Raw genomic sequence first — 25,151 nt, 5'->3', positions numbered from 1 at the left:
GGTGAGCATGGTTGAGACAGGGGCTGCGTCCGAAATCGCGTACTACCATACTACAAAGTACTACCATACGAAAAGCTGTACGCCAGGGGGGTAGTATGTCTGAATTCTCATATACCCGGATGGCGTACTGCTTCTGGGGAGATTTTATAGCGTGCAACCGATGGACACTACACGAGTCAAACAATCCCATAATGCAACGGGACTGGTGCGGACTAGCGCAGAAGTATTAAACCTTGGTTAAACAGGAATTGTTTAGCAATATCCGAATAAACTGTTAACTTGTTGAAGGTTTAAACAAGAAAAAAAACTTTTTATGATCTCCATCGTGCCTTAGCCAGCCCGGCTAATAGCAATGAATTTACCTCAGCTTGTTAACCCCGCCCACATTAAATTGCTAATTTGGTTAATTTCCTGATGTGGATTTTGCCGTTAGTGTGTTTGCTTTAATCTGGTGGTCCCTTTAAGATTTTTGTGTTTATGAAGACGTCAAAGGTCACATAACAATGCCAACAAGGCGGACGTAGTATGTCCGGGATGGTATTCATACTACACACACACTGATTAGTATGTACTGTTTCAACGGCCGTGCAGTAGGCACTTCATCGAATTCAGTAAGTACTGTCACAGTACGTGATTTCGAACGCAACCAGGAAATCAGGGAGACAACAGAAGAAGTTCTTCTGCAAGGTCAGTAAGGGTGCCCTCTAGTGGCCCATGGTGGAATTGCCCCTGTGGGCCATGACAACACATCCATATATGTTTGGGAGAAGAGAAAGAAAAGAAAAAAAAAAGAACCAAAAAGAAAGAAAGAGTGAAAGAGTCAGTTTTGGCAGGGTGGAGTATGTAGCTGTCACCTTAAATAACTAAAGTCGCATAACAAAAGACAGCAAACACAGCAAGAGTGCAAAGTCTAACTCCAGCATTCACTTGATAAACAATGCAGCTGCCCTCCTTTGCATGAGTGTATGTAAGAGACACAGAAAGATGGAGCTAATGGTAAACATTAGCTCGCTTTGCTAATGCACCGTGGTATAATCAAGCATTCCTATCAGGCAGCAAAGCGGGCCTTTGTCATTCAGGATACCTCAGCACTCATTACGCTGTTAGCATAGTGACTGACAGCTCGTCTTATGTTCCTCTTATCTACACAGACAACCAGCAGTGTTTGTATGAACACGCATGCACACACACACACACACACACACACACACATATATATTCAGCCATGTAGAGCTGCCTTAAGCCTAGTTCACACTACACGATGTTAAGCCCGATTTGCAAGTCGCTGAGCTCCACAGTCATTCAGAATACAATTCATCATGCACTATGCCCTACATTATATTTACAGTATTAGAGTTGAAATGATTTGTGCATTATATCTTTTACACTGACTAGTTTTATTCGTTCATTGGTTGATAAAACCATATTTTATTTTATTATAGGACCAATAAAATAAGTAAACACAAAAGAATTGTAAGTATTTAAATTATGTATGGATACTAAATGGCCAAAAGTTTGTGGACACATCAGGAGAAGGAGAAAGCCACTGCTCTCAAACTCCAACATTGCTGCCCATCTGCAGTTTGCTAAAGATCACCTGGACAAGCCAGAAGGCTTGATGGAAAACTGTTTTGTGGATGAAAACAAGCGTCATGTTTGGAGAAAGGAAAACACTGCACTCCAGCATGAGAACCGTATCCCTTCTGTGAAACATGGTGGTGCTAGTATCATGGTTTGGGCCTGTTTTGCTGCATCTGGGCCAGGATGGCTTGCTATCATTGATGGAACAATGAATTTTGAATTATACCAGAAATTCTAAAGGAAAATATCAGGACATCTGAAGTAGGTCATGCAGCAAGACAAGGACCCTAAACCCACAAGTCATCTACTAAAGGATGGTTAAAGAATAATAAAGTTAATGTTTCGGAATGGCCAAGTCAAAGTCCTGACCTTAATCCAATACAAATGTTGTGGAAGGTAATGAAGCAAGCAGTTCATCCCAGAGTTGAAGGAATGTCACATACTGAGGAATTTCACATACTTTTGCCACTCTGAGATATGTAATATTGGATCATTTTCCTCAATAAATAAATGACCAAGTATAATATTTTCATCTCATTTGTTTAAATCGGTTCACTTTATCTACTTGTGTGAAAATTTAATGGTGTTTTAGGTCATATTTATATTCTTAATAGTTCACAAACTTTCTAGCACCATGTATGTATGTATGTATGTATGCATGCATGCATGTATGTATGTATGTATGTATGTATGTATGTATGTATGTATGTATGTATGTATGTATGTATGTATGTATGTATGTATGTATGTATGTATGTATGTATGTATGTATGTATGTATGTATGTATGTATTAGGATGTAACGCAATATCTATATCTGTATTTGGACTTAAACCAAAGTAGGCATCGCCTAAACCGGGAGAGCTGTTTTTCTGACCCTATCACTATGCCCCTGGAAACAGATTTAGACGGAGAAATGGCAGCGCTGTCAGCATGTCAAGCTTTGTTTCAAGCTTGAAATTTATAGTTGATAAAAATGTCTAGAATTAGGCTTAAAAATCTTATGTTTGTTTGTCTTTTTTAAATCTCATAATGATTCATATTAGAGAAATTCACCTATATTCAACGTTTCACTACGGTATAATTTTTGAAGTGTGAATAATAGGCATAACGTTCACTGGTTATTTAAGAAGATCACTTCAGCTACCTGACCACAAAAACGGTCATACTTTATCAACATAGCAAAAAGGAATCAAATGAATTATTTACCCAATGTGTGTAACTGAGCAACTGTAACTGTGTTGAAATCTTTCTGGTATAGTCTAATTGCTACCAAGAAACTCATACATTATGCACCGGTTTACTTTTAAGTAAATATAACCTGTTACAATGAATGTATTTTTTCAAATATTAAAAAAAATGCATATTTTCAAGCCTTGGTTTTGAACCTGGTTATGAGCAAAAGGCTCAAATCAGCTTAAAGCACAGGAAATGTGATGATAATAGATGCTTTTATGTTATGTGCTTAAGTTAGGAAGTCAAGAATAAGAAAATAGTTCACTTTTAAGCCTTAACTTTTTTATATCTGCAATCATAATGCCTTCTTCAAAGCTATCATGGGCAGATGCTAAATATTTAATATATAACAGTATTCACAATATTCAAATGACTGTGACTAACCCATTTTTAAATGCAGCAGGTTTTAATCAGTGATTTGATCCTGAAAGAAAGTTTATTTCCTGTAGAAAGGCAGCACAAGGACAACTGTCTTCTAAGGGTTCTTATCTTGGCCGAATTGCACGTGTCCTTGTCAAATTCTGTTTTGTGGACAGAACTATCACCTCTACAAATGAATTTTTATTTTTTTTTAAATAAAAATCAACTATAAAGCATACATACATACAATAACGTTATACATGATTCTGAGACTGAAATTTTACATTGGCACATCAATCCAGATAGTTCATGCTGTTTGTTTTACTGTCTGCCCCAGATAAAACCCCTGCCGAACTGAGAACTTATATGTTAGAACCTTTTGTCCTGCCCCTGTTTAAAAGGGTTAAAGGTCACATCAGCAGCTGGAATAATGGGCTGGAGAGAGATACTCCTGTTCTGAAGGGCTCTAGGGACTAGGGAAAGAGAAAGAGAGAGAGAGAGAGAGAGAGAGAGAGAGAGAGAGAGAGAGAGAGAGAGAGAGGATAGTGGGTGTTGTGAAGTGAGGATTGCATTTCACCAGCACCTGTTTAAGCTTCACACACACACACACACACACACACACACACACATACACATGCACACATACACACTCCTACACTTCTACACTGGGATGGGCAGCAGCTGGCGATCCACATTTCCACAGCTTTGCTTGCCAGACCTTTACAGACTGTGTGAAAGTGATGCCTCTCACGGTGCAGCCCTCTGCTCTCATAAACACAACACAAACACAGTGGAAAATAACAAATGCGGCCTTGAGGGGAACTGTTTTAAAACCTTGAACACATAGGAACATTGAAACAGTATTCATTTGGGCTTAAATTAGAAGGTGTGTGTGTGAAGATCTTCCTTCAGATGAGTAAAGGAGGCATGGCTTCTGTGTGTGTTCCTCAAAGCCAGTGTGAAAGAGTGAAGTCCGTACACACACACACACACATGCAGGCACACTTACACTACTGATCAGTACTCAGTAACGACCAAAGCATCAATTCTGAATGAACTCATCACCGATAAAAAACTGGACATGCTACTGATAACTGAAACCTGGCAAACACCTAATGACTTCTTACAACTAAATTTGCTTACTCCACACAGATACAAATATTTGTCTAAACCCCGGCTGCACGGAAAAGGGAGCGGACTAGCTGTTGTTTGTCGAGATGGCATGAGAGCGGTTTTGACTGAATTTCATAATGTCACGTCTTTTGATTATCTAGCTGTCAAGACTGTTGGTGAAACTCCTCCTACCAACCTCCAAAGTATCAGCCTCATTTTTTCTCTGAGCCTGTGCTATGCCTCCTCATGTTATAATGTACTTTGTGCTGTTAAACATATATGGAGTGCAAAGTGTCCTTGAGCTTGTGAAAAGGGGCTGTGTAAATAAAAATTATTATTATTATTATTATTATTATTATTATTATTATTATTATTATTATTAAACTGAAAATCCATTATTGTATTATCCACGTATTGTAATCACTATTGTATCAATGTAAAGCAGAAGAGATTCACTTAAATCTGGTATATGAGGTTGCCTTTGTTACGAAATACGTTGTCGGTGTTGGGGGTGAGATTATCAATAACCCGAGATCAGTGGACACAGCACATGCCCGGCACCACACATTCCCATCCCCATGGCAACTTGTGCTTATTCATGTGCAAACAGGAAGCGATTCAGCAGACAGTGAAAGTTGAAATTAGCTGTGTTCATTTTTCCGCTTCCCTTCATACACATTTTACAGGCATCAAATTAGAGGTCACGCAAATCGAATAACTTTTAGCTTTTTAACTATCTCCCAAAGTCCTTCCCATATTTTTGTAATCTAATCATGTATGGATCTGACCTTTGCACCTTGACTGCAATACCCTACTGTGTGTCCTTCTGTCTTAGACACAGCAAATCAGGAAAGATAAAGAACACACTGCTTCATATCAGCAACCAAAAAATAAACAACTATATCGCACTATGTGGAAGGGAAAAGACAACAATATACAAAAACCTGGAGAAAAGAGAAAGGTTTATCTCTCTGTAACCTGTGCACTCTCTGAATAGATACATGGTGTGACCTTATAGAATTTAAGTCTCAGTGGACGTTTAAGAGGCTTCAGCTTTGTTTAATGTTACTGGAAGCTGTAAAGGATGCAAAGAAGTCAATGCCTCCATTAACAAGCTCTTAAAATGTGGTCAGTGGATGAATAGGAAATTCTGGCCTTGAAGGTCAGAGCAACTTTACGGCACAAAAGTACATTTGCATTTATTCATTAGGCAGACGTGTTTATGAGGGAGAATGCAGTCCAAGCACAGAGCTGAGTCGTTGTATTACACCTGAGAAAGGGAGCTAGATAGCTGGATAACAGCCTATAACAATGCTAGGATTACCTAGCCATTACCTAACACAGTGTTATGTAATGAGGCAAACAAGTCAATATTTAGTTTGTAGCTGAGATACAAAGAGAGGTCTGCTTATCTGCCCCAGTGGCAAATCCCTGTGGACGCTTGGGCCAACTCCGATGATCGCATACTCATTCAGTAATGCCAATGCAAGAACAAATAGGGTGGCTGTGGCTCAGGTGGTAGAGCGGGTTGTCCACTAATCGTAGGGTTGGCGGTTCGATTCCCGGCCCACATGACTGCACATACCGGAGTGTCCTTGGGCAAGACACTGAACCCCCAAGTTGCTCCCAATGGCAAGTTAGCTGCCTTGCATGGCAGCTCTGCTACCATTGGTGTGTGAGTGTGTGTGTGAATGAGACACAGTGTAAAGCACTTTGGATAAAAGCGCTATATACACGACTATGACCAAAGTATGTGGACACTCGAATATCACATCCATGTGTGGGCCTTGCCCACTCTATTGTCTAGCATGTCTTTGTATGTAGCATTACAATTTCTTCACTAGAACTAAGGTGCTTATACAAAATCTGTTCCAGCATGACAGTGCCCCTGACTTCAACCCCACTGGAATGCTGACTGTGCACCAAGCCTTCTTGAACCAATATCAGTGACTGTTCTGTGAATCTTTAAGTCCAAGCCTTGTTTTCCTCTTTTCATGTCTGTTTTCGAGATGTCCCTGTTTCAACACTGATTATGGATTACCCTTGTTTGGTGTTGCCTACCTGTGTTTTCACCCCTGATACAGGCAATGGTTATGATTCGTGTACTCGGCCAAGTAAATCAGTGAATGACTTTAAACACATGCACCCTGCCACACTCTCTGTTGGATAGTAAAATGACAGCTTACCATTTTGCACAAGTAACTGACGTCATCAAGACCAGTTCTATTTCTTTGATATGACCCTACCCTAACAGTTGAGTATTATGAGTCTTGCACAAAAGGCCCAACATGGGCTCTCCTGTTCTAGAGAGAACCTAAACTATGGAGCGACCACACTTGCAGTCCTTGCTCTCATGTTGTCAACCCCATGCTCCTCAAACAAGTACTGAAAGAACAATAAAGCAATCGATGTGAACAAGTGTCCAAACCTTCAGCTTGGAAGCTACAGTACATTACTGGATGTGTTTCTCTTATAGCAGCAACAACTGCAAGTCTTCAGCACAAACATATTTCATATTCCAACACTGATATTGTTAAAGTCTACTGAGTAGGCCTCAGTCTTTTGTTTTTACATTTCCTGTGGCAAGCTTATGGGTCCCATGAGAGCTACTTAAGAAATTCACACACACTCAAAAGAGGAGGAGAACGTATCAACTAAGATTGAGGTTAAACCCTTTATGGCTTACATAAAAGGGATATTCCAGATGCTCCTGCGTGACTCTTTAGCTGACACACCCTTTCCTATGGCAACTAACTGGAAAATGGTAGGAAACCCATTTTCTCACCTTTCAGCTCCAGTTCAAGCCGGAGCTCATGTTACTGTCTGTGTAGTGTTTTGCAAATTCTTCACTTATTCACATGGGTTTTTCCCTCCAAGTTCTCCAAGAAATATAGGGTTACACCTCCCATAGTGTGAATGTATGCGCATGGTGCCTTGAGATGGACTGTTGTCCTATCCAGGTTGTATTCCCGCCTCATGCCCATTGTTCCCAGGATAAGCTCTGGATCCACGACAATCGTGACCAGGGTTAAGTACTTACTGAAGATGAATGAGGGAAACCTGCACCACTGCAACGACACAGGCAGAAGCACGGATTTATATATTAGCCTACATACCAGTGACTAGCAGTCTGGACTGGTTATACAAAGTAGGCATTCTCAATGGATGCATAACGTATTTGCCTAATCCATGCAAAACACTGAGTGCCACGGCACTTATGGGATAATCCACACTGGCAAACTGAGGTTTGTCAGGTCTCTGACTGAATTAAGAAGAGAATATGGATGAGCTAGTCTGAAAATGTTAAAACACCACCAACCCATTGTCATCCTGTAGATCCCTTCAGGAAAAAAACAAACATACTGTACACATTCCTTGTTATAATGTTATACATACAGTCCCTGTCCTCGTCCTTGCCCCACACATATTTGTATTCCTGATGATCTATGAGCTCATTGTTACCTCCCAGTAGCATCCTTTAACATGGCATTCTTCATGAAATCCCAAGAAAACAAGACACCTTGAAACTCAACTCTTCCTCTCAGCCAATCAACACACTCATCTATCATTAGCCAGCAGGCTTCTCCCCACCCTTGTTACAAAAATGGAAAACTAGGACAGCCTCTCCTACACTCACAGTTGGCGAACCCTCTTTTTTTCCCCAGCAGTAACGTTACAGGTACTAAGCCATTTCTAATTGTTTATTTGGTTCTTTTCCATATGCACTTTTGAGTTGTTTTGAGTTATGAGTATCCACAAGCTTCAAAATAATTACATTTCCTAATGCAAAATTAATAACGGCAGTACAGAAACAAATGTATAAAAGGCATGCTTAGCCAGACATGATGTAAAGAGAATATTAAAGGCTTTGCATGTGCATTTTGTGGTGGTTTAGAACAATGAATTCTGAAGGAAATATCTGATGGTCTCCTACACCAGCCATAGGGTGACAATATAGAGCTCTACCCTCTAAAGTTAATCGTCCAAAGACCTGACCTGAACTTCCAGTGGCTTTGAGAAAATCAGGGCAGAGTTTATTTCATTTTAAAAACAAAAGGTACAGACACGCTTTCAGAGTGCTATTATATATTTATGGAGTTCTAGTGCCAAATCTGAGCAAATGGAAGAGGAAGTATTTCTAAAGGCTTAGTCAGTAGAGTGGGAGTGTGCAGGGTTGAAGTATGTCACTCGAGTGAACTGAGAGCTTTTTGGTACCAGCAAATGAATCACGTCACCTGCTTTTCATAGTCCTTCAACACAAACAAATCTCCATTGGCTCTAAACAAGCCACCATCATGGGTGCCTTAAAAGGGTGTGGGATGTTCTAGGATCTAAGTAGAAAAGAGGCTCAAGAGGAACTGACAGAATGATATTTATACAAAAGAATGAAAACTGTCTGTGGAGGAGGGCCCAGAGCATTAAACAGGTGCCCAAAGCTCATATTGCTGCCCCTGATCACCACCATTCTGCTCTCTTTCTGCTCAAATGACCCCTTGAATTTGGTTTAGCTACTAATATAGAAATGAGCTCATTATTATAAAGTGTCTTGCAGCCAGAATGTTCCTAGCTGTTAGAAAATATAATAAGCACCATATGACCAATCAGATTCAAGTATTCAACATATAAATACAAGTAATCATTAGACTATGGCCAGTGTATTCTGTTTTGAGATTTGGTGTGTTTGTTCAGGTCTGACATGTGAAGTGTGTGTTCAGCACTTTGCACTCTCTCTCCTACACAGCCTAATCTCTGTGGGAAAATCAGTAAACTGAGAAAGTCCCAGATGACAGATGACAGATGATGGCTGAAGAGGATGGAGTTGTTGGGGTGCAAGGCAGTTGAGGTCACACCACTACCTCCTGAGTGCAGTACACATTACTCTCAGAGCTCTGACCCGCTTTTGTGTGCTTGACCTCCCCTTACGGCCGCCAACAGCTCCAGCCAAACCTCTGTCACCTCCCTAAAACCTTTTGTCCTCGATCAGCCACTCTGGAGCCAAAGGCTAGCCAGGGGTTATGGGCTAATACAAACCACAACAAACACCAGCAGTATAATTACCTACAGTGCTGTGAAACAGTATTTGCCCCATCCTGATTTCTTCTGTTTTTGTGTAAATCTCATACTAAATAGTTGTAGATCTGCAAACGAAATACAACATAAAAGAAAGACAACCTGAGTAAACATACAATACAGGTTTTTTTTTGGTTTTTTTTTATTGAAGCAAAAAAGTTATCCAACACCTATCATCAATATGAAAACTAATTCCCCCTTAAATTAAAATCTGATTGTTTCCAAACAGTTCAATTTTCAACTCATCAGTCCACAGAACATTCTCCCAAAAGGTTTGTGGATCATCAAGGTGTGTATTGGCAAAATTCAGATGAGCCTTAATGTTCTTCTGGGTTAGAGGTGGTTTTCACCTTGCTACTCTTCCATGGATGCCATTTTTCTCATGAGCAGTGATTTTTATTGATGCAGGAGAGGCCTGTAGTTCCTTTGATGTTGTCCTTGGCTCTTCTGTGACTTCCTGGATGAGTCGTCACTGTGCTCTTGGAGGAATTTTGGAAGGTCCGCCACTTCTGGGAAGGTTCACTACTGTGCTAGGTTTTTCCATTTGGAGATAACAGCTCTCACTGTGGTTCTTTGGAGTCTCAGAGCCTTTGAAAAAGCTTTGTAACCCTTCCCAGACTGATGCATTTCAACCACCTTCTTCCTCATCATTTCTGGAATTTCTTTCAACTTTGGCGTAGTGTGTTACTGGGTGAGACCAAATTCATGCTGTTGAAAAAGTTCTATTTAAGTGTTGATTTGATTGAACAGGGTTTGCAGTAATCAGGTCTGGTTGCGTCTAGTCCAGCTGAATCTCATTATAAATGCAGTTTCATAGATTTGGAGAATTAGTAACTATGGGGCGAATATTTTTTCACACAGGCCCAGTTGGAATTGGATAACTTTTTTACCTCAATAAATAACATTATCATTTAAAAACTGTATTTTGCGATTACTCAGGTTGCCTTTGTTTTATCTTAGATTTTGTTTTAATTTCTGAAACAAGTTAGTATAAAATATACACAAAAAGCCAAAGACTTTTTCACAGTACTGCAGGTTACTGAATGTTCCGTAAGCTGGGTTCCAGACAGCTTCAATATATCAGTAACATAGCATTACCAACTAAACTTGACTATCGGCATGTAAAAGCTGTACAATGAGCTGTGCCTGCTGTAGCATTACTTCCAATAAGATAAATGGTAAAGAATATACATAGACGATGCAAAAAATAAGTAATACGTGCCATTAAACTATACGTACAGCATGCGCTGCATTTATCCGAGGGTATTCAAGTTTCCTTTTAAGGTAATGGATGAGTCATTATGTTATCATAGCCTTATATTTGATATATTTTTCTAAATATATTAAAACCACTCATCCTCTTCTACAAGATTGCACGCTGCTGAGAGGAAAACTGTAAGCAGCTCGAAGCAAATGTACCATGAATTCCAATCTGAACATGATAAAAGCATCTTTGCACAGAGGCGAAATGTGGACGCTGAAGGGTTTAATGGGAACGAACCCAAAGCCATTACCATGGCTAAAAAAATAAAAAATAAAAAAACCCAACGTGTGATAATCAATATTTTATGAGTGCAGCTAATGCATCCCTTTATAGATAGCATCTCGTTACAAATGTCATGCTGTTGATTGTTTACTACTGAATTACTACTGAATTAGATTTTTTTTTTTTTTTTTTAAACCTTCAAGAGTGACAGGTAATTTTTTGTGGTAGTGCATATTATCATTAGTTCACAACTGTATGACTTTCTACAAGTGGAAACAGAAGATATCCTTAAAGCCTTACCAGAAGTCTTCTTCTCCCAAGTGAAAGTTTAGGAACAAAATCCTCCCCTCGGGTATTTCAAACCTAGAAGAGTGGAAAAAGAAATATTATGCAAAGAAAATTTCCACCTGTTCATAACATCTGTCGAAACACTCCAGCGGATTTGTTCTATTTTTACTGACACTCTGTAGTATTTATACGTATATGCAAGTTAAACATAGAGAGATTTTCACTTCCCTGCAATATGCAGGCATGTGAAAAAATAAGTACACCCTGTGGAAATTGTTGGCTTTTTTTGACAGATATGGACAAGCAAACATTTGATCATCTCTGAAACAGTGCCTATTGATAAAGTTGATATACTTGAACAAAATCACAAGTTAAATTAGCTTTTTCAATCATTTATTCAACAGAAATATCAATAGATGTGATATTCTTCTGTGGAAAAAGTAAGCCCACCTTTGGCCTTAGAAGCTAATATTGCACCCTTTAGCAGAAATAACTTCTTGTAGGTGTTTTGTAGAATTGTACACCAGGCTTGCTGGAATTTTTGACCATTCTTCCAAGCAATATTCTTTCAGTTGCCAGATTGAATGTTTTGTTGCATGTACTACATTTCAACATTTCAATGGGATTCAAATCCTGGCTTTGACTAGGTCATTCCATAACCCTCCATTTCTTCTTTTTGAGCCATTCCTTGGTGGATTTGCTAGTGTGCTTAGGATCATTATCCTGTTTAAAGGTCCACTTTTGGTTCAATTTCACCTTTTAGAGAGATGGCCTCACATTATCTTCAAGCACTGTTTCATATTATGCAGAATTCATAGTTGAATCAATTAATGCAAGCTGTCCAGTCACTGAGGCAGTGAAGCAACCCCAAACCATAAAATTTCCACCACCGTGCTTCACAGTTGGTATGAGGTGCTTCTCCTGAAAAGCTGTCGTTGGTCTGTGCCAAACATGTCTACTGTTACTGTGGCCAACTCTATCTTTGATTCGACTGTCCAGAGCACATTATTCCAAAAGGCCTGGTCTTTGCCTATATGCTCATTGGCAAACTGTAGTCCTGCAAAGGCTTTTTCCTGGGATGTCTTACATGCAGGTCAAATTTGTACAATCTCTTTCTGATTGTAGAAGCACGCACTTTGACACCAACCGTTGCAAGACTTACTAGCAGATTGTATTATTGTACATATACATATTACAATATACGTAATATAAGTCAGATTGAACAGACAACGTGTTGTAAACAGGTACATATACAGATACAAATAAGCGGTGCACTATTTGGATTTTTATTTTATAAAGCTTGCCAGAGAGGTTCATGGAGAAAACCAGATAAAGTCACTAGAAAGTACTGAACACATGTACAAAACAAAACAAAAATAATAACCCCAGTGTTTTGATAGGGTTCATCCATCCATCCATCCATCCATCCATCCAACCATTTTCTGTACTGCTCATCCCACACAGGTCTGCTGGGAGCCTGGAGCCTATCCCAGGGAACTTGGGGCACAAGGTGGGGGACACCCTGGACGAGGTTGATAGGCAGTCCCTCCAGGATTTTGCGATTTTATGATCACAGAAATTAATGGAAAATCCAGCAAACTCTGCAATATTCTGAAGAGTTTGCAAATGTTCACAGTTACCGCAGATTTTCTGCAGATTTGTGCCAAGACACGCCATGTGACATAATCACAACATACATCCAGCCCTCTTCGACACAAACAAGTCTAACATGAGTACAGCTAAAAAGGTCCCATTTACCAACAAACATCACTGCAAAAATTACCAATTTTGTTAAATGAAATTTCGTCAATTCAATAGTTTTCTGCAACAAAAAAAAGCACAAAAGTTGCATCGTGAATTTTTTTGGGGAAAAAAAAACTGCAGCAAAATCAATAATTTTTAGTTTCAACAATCACAAAGACTTCACAAAATCCTGCATGGACTAGATAGGGTTGATATTCGATTTAAAAAAAAAAAAAAAAAAAAAAAAAAAACACCTTCCGGTTTAGTCCATGCCCACTTCACATTTAAATCTGAATACAGATACAAATATGAATATCTGGAGCACTAAATAAACGCAGACACGAATATAGATAGAAACTGAGGCATTGTGTTACACCCCAAATATAAATCCTCTACACTGTATTGTCATAAAATACTAATCTGTTTTACTACTTAAATCTGAGTTAATCTGATTTCTGCTTCTTTTTTTCCAACACCTCCTGTGTGCTGAACAACACGACATATGAATTGTATGCCAGCAGATCCTGCAGTTTTTTTAGACCGAAAGTCCTCACATGAAACACAGAACTGAACACTGTGACTATTCCAATCCACCCACTAACCGAGCTCGGATTGTTATATAAAAGCTGTCCTTGAGCGTATTTCTTCACAAAAACTTCTGATTACATCTGACCGTGTTGCCGGAAAGAACAAGATGAACTGTGTCTCAGTAGGAGGAAAGAGCAGATCTGCTCTCAGCTGGGGAAGGAAGGTGATATATTCCCGTAGACGACAGGGAGTCCACAGGGGGGCTGTGTTATTTTATCTCCTACTCTGCCCTTAATTGCTCTGCAAACGCCCCTGTTTGAACACAAACAGCTCAATCAAGTGTGATTACAGGGCCAGAGTGATGGAACGGCATCAGAAGCCGAGGAGAAAAAAGGGCTCGGCTTGTCTACTACCCTAAAGGAGTTATGGGTGGAAAGAAAGGGAATGGCAGCACTTTGATTCTAATTACTCTGTTATGTGTGACTTATGCATGGATATAATTCATTTTTCACAAGTGAGCAGGTTAGGTCTGGTCAGTCGCTCTTTGTATTTATAAATAAATAATTCACTTAAACACAGAAGGCCAGTAACCTGCCACGGCTAATCAACCTGATCAATCGAGAACATCCCCTGACAAATAACCCGTAGTGCTGAAAAACTGCTCCCATTAAAAGAAAGATTTTTTTAAAACCTCTAGAGCCATAGCCTATTTGTGAGATTTCTTACTAGACTTCTAACATTGTAAGAGCAAGCCATAGCTCTTACACCGTCTTTTTTTTTCCCAGGACATTCTAAACTACTCTGATTGTTCCGTATGCTAAAAGTAAAAGCTTAATGACTATTTTGTATGTCAAAAAAATGTGTCCTTTTTCCAGGTATATCAAAAATCTGTCACTTCAGTAGTAATGGATTTTCAGATCGTCAGCACCCCGGACAAGACTATTATGTATCCAAGACATCTCTCTTTCTTTTTTTATTATTCACTCAGTCACTAGCATTTTGCATTTATCATTCTCTCATCCAACAACCAGGGAAAGAAAAAAAAAAAAAAAAACCTACTCAGTACTGACTTTTGCAAAATAAAATGTTTTATTTGGTGTGTATATCTATGCGGTTATGCAACACACCTCAATACTGAAAATGTAGCTTGTCTTACTAGCTCTGAATCCCATCGCCTGCTGCATCACACACATCAGCTTTTTGCAAGTTAGATTCATTGCCATGCACTGGACAGTTGAAGATTAGACAAACGCTGCCTGTTCTTTTTTCAACATTCAACTGTCCAGTTTTATTGACCACCGTAACCTAACATTCCTGTTCTGAGATCAAAAGATGGCTATGAGACAAGAGTTTTATGTTTTCAACTGTTATTCCCTGGTATTTTCATCTAGATGCATTAAACAACATAAAACATAGAACCTGTTCTATGTTCTGTGTTCTATGTATTATAAAAGCAGTTTCATAGATTTTGGGGATTAGTAACTACGGGGACAAATACATTTTCACACAGGCCCAGTTGGGATTGGATAACTTTTTTTTGCTTCAATAAATAACAATCATTTAAAAACTGTATTTTGTGTTTACTCAGGTTGCCTTTGTTTTATCGTTTCATTGTAATAGATTTTGTTTTAATTTCTGAAACTATTTAGCATGATATACTAAATATGATATACTTGCCACTGCCACTGTTGGGCCCTTGAGCAAGGCCCTAAACCTTCTCTGCTCCAGGGGCGCTGTATCATGGCTGACCCTGCGCTCTGACCCTAGCTTCCTGACATGCTGGGGTATGCGAAGAAATTAATTTCACTGTGCATATGTATATGTGATAAATAAAGACTCATCATCATTATCATTATATATATATATATATATATATATATATATATATATATATATATATATATATATATATATGCACTATATATACACAATACATAAAAGACAATCATGGCTCCTAATCAGAGAGATACAACTGTCCCTCCATAACTACTTACTTTTCCACAACATGAGCTGTTTCACACCCTTCTCCCACACCAGATCTAGAGCATGTTTGAAATGTATACGTGTCGCAGTGTGCACATACGTATGCCAGCAACTTACAACTGTGGAGTGAACTCGCCTTGCGATATTCCTTGAATTAGACCGTGCTATTTGCAGCTGTTCAACGAGGGCATTGCCTCACTCACCAGAAGAAGGACACACAATCCAGCAAGCTGAGCAACAGTGGTGTCATTAGGTAACGGGCTGTGCTCTTTTCAGGAACGACCCTCAGGTTAATGAACATAACTGCATCTTTTCATGCCTCATTAGATCTTTACATCTGCCCACAGCATCAGTACTAATAACGAAGTGCTACGCTGAGAGTGAAGGAAAACAGCTCTGAATTAAACGTGCTATGTTGACATTGTTTATCCTACGAACAGCTGGGTGTGCATATGGAGCCGTCATACTTTAAATAAACCTGTAGGAACTCTATAGACCAGGAAACCCCATACAATGAGGCACTGGTGGAAAATGTATTTGAAAACTGTATTAAAATGCAACTTAATCTGTTACACGTGTAAACACTGAGTATACTTGTGTGGAGTTGTAAAGATGGACACCATGATGAAACTTGCTTGCAAAGTAAAACTTCTAGAACAAGCCAAAATTGTTCTTATTGTTAGACTGTGCATTAAGAAAGTCCCGCATCTGATTATATAATGATTAGTCTCTTAAGCAGGTGAAAATTCAGGCTGAGTCTTAAAAACTTTCATCGGATCTCTGAATCAGCACCGGTACGATGTCAGTGTACAGTAAAACAGGTACATGTCAGTGAGTAGGTGTTATATTGAGGGGTTTTTTTATTTTTTATTTTTTTTTTTTACACCAAAGGCCAGGAAATGCAGTCTCAGCAAATGTGTCAATGCACAACGAAATATGTTTGTGTTCGGTAGCACTTAATTACAGGTTCTCGGTTCCACTCGTCATCCACCCTGTCTCTATTTAACTCTGCTGTACTGAGGAAAATGAATTTTTTTATTGGTTTTATTGTCATTCGAAGTGGAATTATTAGAAAGAGGTTAGTGTATATCTCAGTTTTTTTTGTGTCTTTGTTTAAAACCTGCATTTTCTATTTACGCCTTCCGTTATCTCCCTTCTCCTTCCTCCAGATGCTGTGTGACCAGCTCCCAGTGGCTAAATTAGATCAGCACCCAATTGCCATTAGCTCCTTCATTTAAAGAGATCTATGCAGTCATGAGGGCTGTTTAGAGTTAATTATGCTGCCTGGGTGTGTGTAGCCAGTGGGCTTGGGCCACTCAGATAGGGAGATTATTGAGTTTTAACACTCTTCTAATGGAGCCCTCCCTCGCTACTCTCCTCCATTCAAACCACAGGCAGCGTGTTTAGGGCTTTAATGCTGTAACCCTGCTCCATACCGATAAGGAAACGTGACCAAAGTCATTGATTGTGCCCGTAAGGATAAGAAACCGAAAAGAGCTCACATAGGAGGGATGAGCGAGAGCTCAAATAGTGTCATCTTGCCATATGCTGGAAGATGAAGGCCAAATGGTGTGATGATACAAGAATGACTTTGAAGCGCTAACTGAAGGTCAGACTCATGTAAGCTCCTGAATACTGAATTAAGATTTGATAATTTAATTCTGAACCATTACTGTAATTAAAAAATGTTTTATTTATTAATTTGGTTAATGCATTTAACATAGCATGACCCTGTCTAGGATAAGCAATATGGAAAATGGATGGATGGATGGATATGTTGAAACTTAAAGCACTTCACACTTATGTGACACACCTCGATGTTGTCATACATGTCTCATCCTGTAAGTAATAGTCACCTTGAATATCTTTTTCGTACAGTGTGCGGACAGAACGCTGCATCCCATAGCAGAAACAATGGTCAAAGAATTTCTGACTTCTTGTTGAAGGCACTATTACTATTACATAATATTACTATTACAAGGCTACATTAGAAACTTTGTTAGAAGGGGATAATGATCAAATACAGGTGCAATCAAAATGATTCAATCCCCATCGCAAATCGGGTTTATTGTCAAAATTTACAGACTTTCAGCTGTTTGCAATGAACAAATCAAACAAAAGTAATTGAAATAGTTCAACACAACGAATGCTCCAAGTGGTTTCTCCAAATTCAACTGAAAATGCAACTTATAATGATTTCTCCAGTCTCAAAATTATTCAACCCCTTCATGGCGAGCAGCTTTAGTACTTAGTAGAGCACCCTTCTGCTGTTATGACCTGCTGCAAATGAGATGCATAGCTTCTGGCAGCATTCCTGAGGAATCTTAGCCCATTCCACAACAGCACTGGCCTCCAGTTCAGTAATATTCTTGGGTTTGTGTGCTGCAACCACCATCTTCAAATCCCACTAGAGATTTTCGATGGGTTTCAAATCAGGTGACTGTGATGGACCAGTAGAATCTTCCAGGACTTCTTCTGCAACCAAGCCTTGGTGAAATTTGAGGTATGCTTGTGATCACGGTCCCGTTGGAAGGTCCGATTACACCCAAGCTTCAGCTTCCTCACAGATGACATGAGATTTTCTCCAAGGATTTCCTGATACTTCAATGAATCCATCTTGCTTTTAACACGCCGCAGGTTTCCAGTGCCAGAGGATGCAAAGCAGCCCCAGAGCATCACCGAGCCACCACCATGCTTGACTGTTACACAATCATTACTCTAGTTAATGCTTTGCCTACACCTAAACCCTAACATTACTAGTCAAAAGTGAATATCATGGGTCTTGTAGCTTTTGAAATGAAAGCCAAGAAACCACTGTAACATTTGTGAGGACCGGGTGATTGTGAGGACCTTTGGTCTTTTTTGGTCCTTACAAAGAGCCAAATATTTGTACAAATATGCTACTGACACGCAAATGAACCCAATAAACGTGAGCAGACTGAGTGGTGGGACACAGGGAAACTGTTCAGCTTGCTGCTCTGTTCAGAGCCCACTGACTGTGAGCAAAATGGATCCTGAATAATTTAGAGTGGCAGATTAATACTGACACACACCCACAATGCGCATACTTCGTTTCATGCTGAATGTGCTTACTTCGTTTCATCACTTTTACAATTTTCACCGTATTTCACCCTCTTAATATTAGTCCACAGAGAGTGAACCATACTTGTGTGAGCCTATCAATATATGATGCAGTTTTAACAGCACCCCATCCACCAGAAACACACACACACACACACACACACACACACACACACACACACACACACACACTCACACACACTCACACACACTCACACACACTCACACACACTCACACACACTCACACACACTCACACACACATGCATGACTCCCACGTTTGTTTTTCTGTGTTCGCTGAGCTGGAAAGGGAATGGGGATTCTATTTAAAATCCTCATGTACTCCTACAAATACTCGGAGGCCAGCAGTGAGCTCACAGCGTGTTCTGCATACGTGTGTGGGAAAACACTCTACCCAAAATACACTCACTGTCTCCACCCACTTTGATCATGATCATGCATTTCATGCTGAAATCCTCCAGCTAAAAACGTGCCTATTGGTCTTGTGATATGTCAAGTTATTCAAATTACACAGTGTTATTATCATGGCTGCTTTAAAATATCACTAATACTCTGCATTTGTAAAGACTGAATAATATTTTTTTGGACAAAATGTAGCCACTACCCACTGGAATGTCCAACAGAGGGGTAGCAAGAGAACACTAATTTGTGGCACCACCTAATTATGTAGAGAATGAGGCCACATATGCCCAATATCAAATCTGTTCCAGTGTACAAAATGAATAGACCATGTATGCCACATAATGACATTATTATATTGGCTTCATAGTTACTCTGTAGTTCCTAATATTCAAGGGTTTTGGTCAAAAATCTAAAACCATGGGTGGACCAGTTACTAGTGCTGGTATGTACGGTATGTTTTAACGTCATGCAGGTATTACAGCTGGAAACTGATGATTTTTAAAGAAATCTCTACATAGGGGTAAAGAGGCTTATTTTCAGCAACCATCACTCCTGTGTTCCAATAGCACACTGTAATAGCTAATCCAGGTTAATCATGGTAAAAGGCTAACTGATCATTAGAAAACCCTTTTGCAATTATGTTAGCACAGTTGAAAACATTGTGCTGATTAAAGAAGCAATAAAAGTGGCCCTCTTTAGGCTAGTTGAGTATCTGGAGCATCAGCATTTGTGGGTTCAATTATAGTCTGAAAATGGGGAAAAAAAAACAACACCACACAATTCTCTTCTGAAACTCATCAGTTTATTCTTGTTGTAAGAAAGGAAGGCTATTCCATGTGACAAATTGAAGATACTGAAGTTTCATACAACAGTGTGTATTACTCTTTTCAAAGAACGGCACAAACTGGCACAAATCAGGATAGAAAGAGAAGTGGGAGGCCCTTGTGCACAACTGAGCAGGAGGACAAGTATATCAGAATCTCTGGTTTACGATACAGACATTTCAGTCAACAGTCAAGAGGCCACTCCAGGACGCTGGCCTTCTAAGCAGAGTTGCAAAGAAAAAGCCCTACCTGAGACTGGCCAATAAAAGGAAGCGATTAAGATGGGCCAAAAACACAGACATTGGACAGAGGAAGATTGGAAAAAAAAAAAAAAAGTGTTACGGACAGAACAATCTAAGATCGAGGTGTTTGGAACACAAAGGAAAACATTTGTGAGAGACAGAAAAAAATTAAAAGATGCTTCAGTGGTTGATGCCATCTATCAAGCCTGGTGGATGAAAGGTGAAGGTCTGGGGTTGCTTTGGTGGTGCTAAAGTGGGAGATTTATACATGATAAAAGGGATCTTGAACAAGGAAGGCTATCACTCCATTGTGCAACGACATGCCATACCCCGTGGATGGTGCTTGATTGGAGCCAATTTCCTCCTACAACAGGACAATGACCCAAAGCACAGCTCCAAACTATTCGAGAACTATTTCGAGAAGAAGCAGTCACCTGGTATTGAATCTGTAATGGACCGGCCTGCGCAATCACCAGATCTCAACCCTACTGAGCTGTTGTGGGAGCAGCTTGACCGTATGATTCATAAAAAGTGCTTATCAAGCCGATTCAACTTGTGGGAGGTGCTTCAAGAAGCATGGGGTGAAATGTCATCAGATTACCTCAACAAATTGACAGCAAGAATGGCAAAGGTCTACAAGGCTATAATTGATTAAAAGGAAGGATTCTTTGAGGAAAAGACAAAAATTATTTCAAGCAAAAATCATTCTTTCTAATCTTGTCAATGTCTTGACTACATTATCTGTTCATTTTACAGCTCATTTGATAAATAAAAGTATGGGTTTTCATGAAAAATGTGAACATTTCTGGGCGACCCCAAACGTTTGGCTGGTAGTATACAGTAGGTACAGTCTCCTGTACAATTTATACACTTTTCTTAAAAACCCAGGGTAAGATAAATAGTTTTTCTTTCATTGTTGTGTACCAAATACCTGTGAACGGAAACCAAATGCAGTTTGAAGATTGTTGGGAAAAATACCGGGACACAGGACATCATGTGTCATAGAACTGGATCAATGAATTTACGACAGCAACTCTTTTCGGTTTGTTGCTCATTTTCCTATGAACTTATAACAAAATCTCAGATTTCAAATCTCAAATTGTCACCTAAGGAGGTTGAGGACGGATGCAAATGCAGATAAGAGTTTTATTTTAGGAGATATAGGTAGCCATATCCAAATCATGAAACAATAGCGTGGTCAAAACAGGCAAATGGTCAGGCGATCAGAAAACAGGATAAACTAGACTAAGACACTACTCAAATAACGAGGACGAGAACCAGATCAAAACTATGAAACAAAAAGCTATGAATAAAGGCTTGGTACATGACAGAGACTACGGCGATGGAGCGCAATACTTCGCAAAATCATAGTGTTCAAAAAGTCTCTTATATAGCGCGGAGTGAGTGAGTGTGAGATTGGCAACAGGTGTGTGTGATTAGAATTCCGGAGAAGGTGAATGTGTGTGTGTGTGTGGGAAGTGTAGTCCTCTTCCGCCATGTTTGTAGTTTGTGGTGCATCCTGGGAAATGGAGTCACTGGTTTGTTGTGATATGACACAAATGTCACTTCTCTCTGTCTCCCCAATAGGTTGACTGTCACTCACTAGGGTTCTGGTCTGTAGGTTCTGTCGTTCTTTTGGACACATTTGAAGGAGCAGTCATGGAGAAACTGAAACTTGGCAATGTCGCCATTATTTATTCCATATAAGCGCTTCTCTTTATCTCTACATTAAACTTCCTACACTTTTCCCACACTAGTGAAACCTTGTCTAAATTTCATCTCTCTCTCTCCCCCTTGCCATTAAATCTGACACAGAGCAGCTGTCACACATGGCACATCTGACCTCGCTGCCCTTTCTGAATATGTAACACTCTGCTTCCAGTGCCCACTCTCTCTCTGTCAGTTTGGTCCTTAGTCAGCACTAAATCTGAATGCTTCGAGGATTTGGGTCATGCTGTAATTCACCACACAGCGATCAGGTAGAAAGTGGCAGCTGAAGAGAGTTCACGACATGAGGGTTTACTTAGCATGTATCAGGCGTGCACCATTTATGTTTTATATAATATATCATAATATTCTACATACACAATACCGCGAGCATCGGCAATTCCCAATACCATACCCAACCCTGTGTTCCACTCAGAATGACACTGCCTGCATAAGCATCATTTGAGGAAGTCGGTCTCGTTCAGAAGGAAACCCAAAGTACAGGTGTTTTACCCCAATCCTGCCTGCTCCCACACTTACTGCTTTTGTTTCTAAATTCCTAATTCTTACATTCCTAAAATTTGTTTTGGGGGATCCCAATCTCAACGCACACCTTTAGCACAAAGACAACTGCCTTTTAATTGTCTCATATTCGACAAATTTCAAGGAGTACCAAGTTTCCTTCCCATAATTCTGTTTTCTGGATGTGAGATCTATGAAAGTTTGCAAAACTCAGAAAAATTTTTTTGACAAAGTAACTACTTTGTGACCATACCCACCCTGGCCACAACCTCTCTGAACTGCTGCCCTCTGGCCAGCGCTACAGAGCACTGAGCATCAGAACACCCAGACACAAGAGCAGCTTTTTCCCACAGGCCAAAAGTTTACAGCCTCCAAGGACCCTCCTAGTGCCTTTTTTTCACTGTGAATTGTCTCTTATGTGCGATTGTAAATTCACTCCTATTTATTCTAATACATGTATATAGCCCTGCCTTCTGTACACATTATTACCCCTCACATAGCTGTACATAGCTTCTGTACCATGTCACTGTAGTCTGTCTTAAACTTATTGTGTCTTCTTTATTTTACTTTATTTTATTTTTTATGTGACTTGCTGTCATATTTGTGTAAGCACTCAAAGATTCACTTACCAAGTCAAATTTCTTTCTGATTCTCAATACAATTACTATGAGGCAGCATCAGGGGCGCTGGATGTTGCATCGCAATGCTTTGATAACTCAGACGATTCCGGAAGCTGCGTAGCTACATGGACATAGAGGTATTACATTCAAACTGTGAGAATGAGAAATGTCATAGGAGAAGGTAAATAATAAGAAATTGAACATCCCAAATTTATAAATATGGAACACTTTTCCACAGCCATCCGTGGCTGGGAGTCAAGAGAGCTAGTGATACTAGCTAATCATAGGCATCTGTGAGCTCATATATGTGGAAGAGGGAAGATAGCACTTTCCTCAGAGTGTGTTACACTGTCCTGTGATGAAGCATAGGCAACAATTTGAAAAAATGCTGAGGTTGACGTTATATGACTCAGAGAGAGAACACGTTAGCCAACACCCTCCCTGGTTGGTAGCTGTCGTGTGGTAAGGGAGAGCTAGCTAGTGGGTGACCAAATTGGGGAACAAATGTCGGGAAAGCCCCATGTTTACATCTAAAATGTATACGCATTTCTCATGTTTGCATTTCTGACAGAGATCACATGCATGAGCTAAAAATAGGAAGCTTAAATAAAGTCATATTTTAGTGTCACAATAAGAAACGCTTCTCAGTTCTGTGAACAATCATATTCACACATTTTATAAGATTCAAAACTAATAATCAGATGAAGTGTCAAAGACGAGGTGTAGAACAGAAAAAAATATCATTAAAGAAACAGACTTATAACAGGTTCCAATACAGGAGCTAGTGCTTCTTTTAGGACTACTGCTTAAGGGCTTGTTATATATATAGAACCACTTCTGAGAGCCGAATGAGACGAACCTCAGAAAGCCCTGAGCTTCCCTAGTATTTCAGAACAGTAGGAGGATTTCAACTATCAAACAGACAAAGAAGGCAGTAGTACGCAGCAATATATCATATATGAAAGTGTATGTTTTATTGTTATCCATTTAAATAAAATGGCTGCAGACTGAGACTGATTGTTTTTGCACAGAATCGCGAGGACTAATTGGAAATATTTATGTAAAAGCGTGATTTGGGTCAATGAATAGTGGTTAGCACGTTCGCCTCACACCTCCAGGGTCGGGGGTTCGATTCCCACCGTGGCCCTGTGTGTGCAGAGTTTGCATGTTCTCCCCGTGCTGCGGGGGTTTCCTCCCCCAGTCCAAAGACATGCATGGTAGGCTGATTGGCATGTCCAAAGTGTCCGTAGTGTATGAATGGGTGTGTGAATATGTATGTGATTGTGCCCTGTGATGGATTGGCACCCTGTCCAGGGTATACCCCGCCCTGTGCCCCATGCTCCCTGGGATAGGCTCCAGGTTCCCCATGACCCTGAAGGAAGGATAAGCGGTATAGAAGATGGATGGATGGATGGACTTGCATGAATCTTCTTCAACTTCTCCACCCACTATTACGATTTAAACCTGAATGTGCAATCTTATTTTAAAATGTAGCAAATCCCTAAACATTGATTTCAGGTAAACAACTGTGCTGACTTGAAAGCGAAATGCAGCTCCAATTGACCAACCTGTTAAGTAAGGAATTAAGAATAATGGGCATGCTGTAATAAGAAATTAATCAACAGCATGTTGGTGTGATGCGGCCCAACACTGTGGAGTTACTGTTACCACACCAACGTTAATTGTTTTGTCCCATAATACAAAGACTTTTTTCCTGAATATACTACATACATTTTATTTTATTATAGGACGTCTTACTTTGTATCCATTTATAGTTACATTATTTATAGTTATGGGATGTCCATGAAATGTTAGTTCTTATTATCATTTACTTTACAGAAGCTACAACTAGTTTAATCACCAGCCTTTCTTTCTCTTCTCTATTCAAGTTAATAAGTCAAAAAACACAGCTTGTCATGTTACCGAGAAACTTCAAAGCACAAAGTCCTCCATCCCAAAACCAACAACACTCGAGAGTCCTTCCTTGCAGCCAGAACTACCATCCAAAAATGAATCAATACCGTCTGACTATTGTAATGAATGTGTAGTGAGGATATGTTTCATTTTCAATGTACATCTATTTGGCTAAAAACATGTAAATTACTTTGCGAAAATTAAATGGTGTCGCTTTGTATGTTTCTGTTACTCGTGCGTGCTTCTTGCTTATAACTATGCTTTTTACCTCTCTAGGAGAAATACATTTAATATGATATATTCCCTGTGATATAACAATCTGCTGTGATTATCACTTTTGAAGTGAGGGTGTCAGATACAGTCTCCGCTTTCACCGGTTTCCGCCTCCACACGTCTTTACTGGCTAACGTGGAGCTGTGAGGCAAATTTAGT

At 39.6% G+C, this 25,151-nt stretch overlaps 1 protein-coding gene across 2 annotated transcripts in view; it reads right to left on the bottom strand.

The window, feature by feature from the left end:
- Positions 1 to 25,151, bottom strand: part of large2 (LARGE xylosyl- and glucuronyltransferase 2) — a 135,236-nt gene that overhangs the window by 39,863 nt on the left and 70,222 nt on the right. For both annotated transcript variants that reach the window (XM_047152706.2, XM_047152705.2), the window contains exon 2: positions 11,146 to 11,208. The gene's annotated coding sequence lies outside the window, so the exon portion shown is untranslated. The remainder of the gene's footprint in view (positions 1 to 11,145; positions 11,209 to 25,151) is intronic.

This window comes from Ictalurus punctatus, chromosome 4, assembly GCF_001660625.3.
Source record: "Ictalurus punctatus breed USDA103 chromosome 4, Coco_2.0, whole genome shotgun sequence".
NCBI classification, from domain to species: domain Eukaryota; kingdom Metazoa; phylum Chordata; class Actinopteri; order Siluriformes; family Ictaluridae; genus Ictalurus; species Ictalurus punctatus.
The sequence above is the reverse complement of the archived record's forward strand: the minus strand, read 5'-3'. Positions and strand labels throughout refer to the sequence as shown.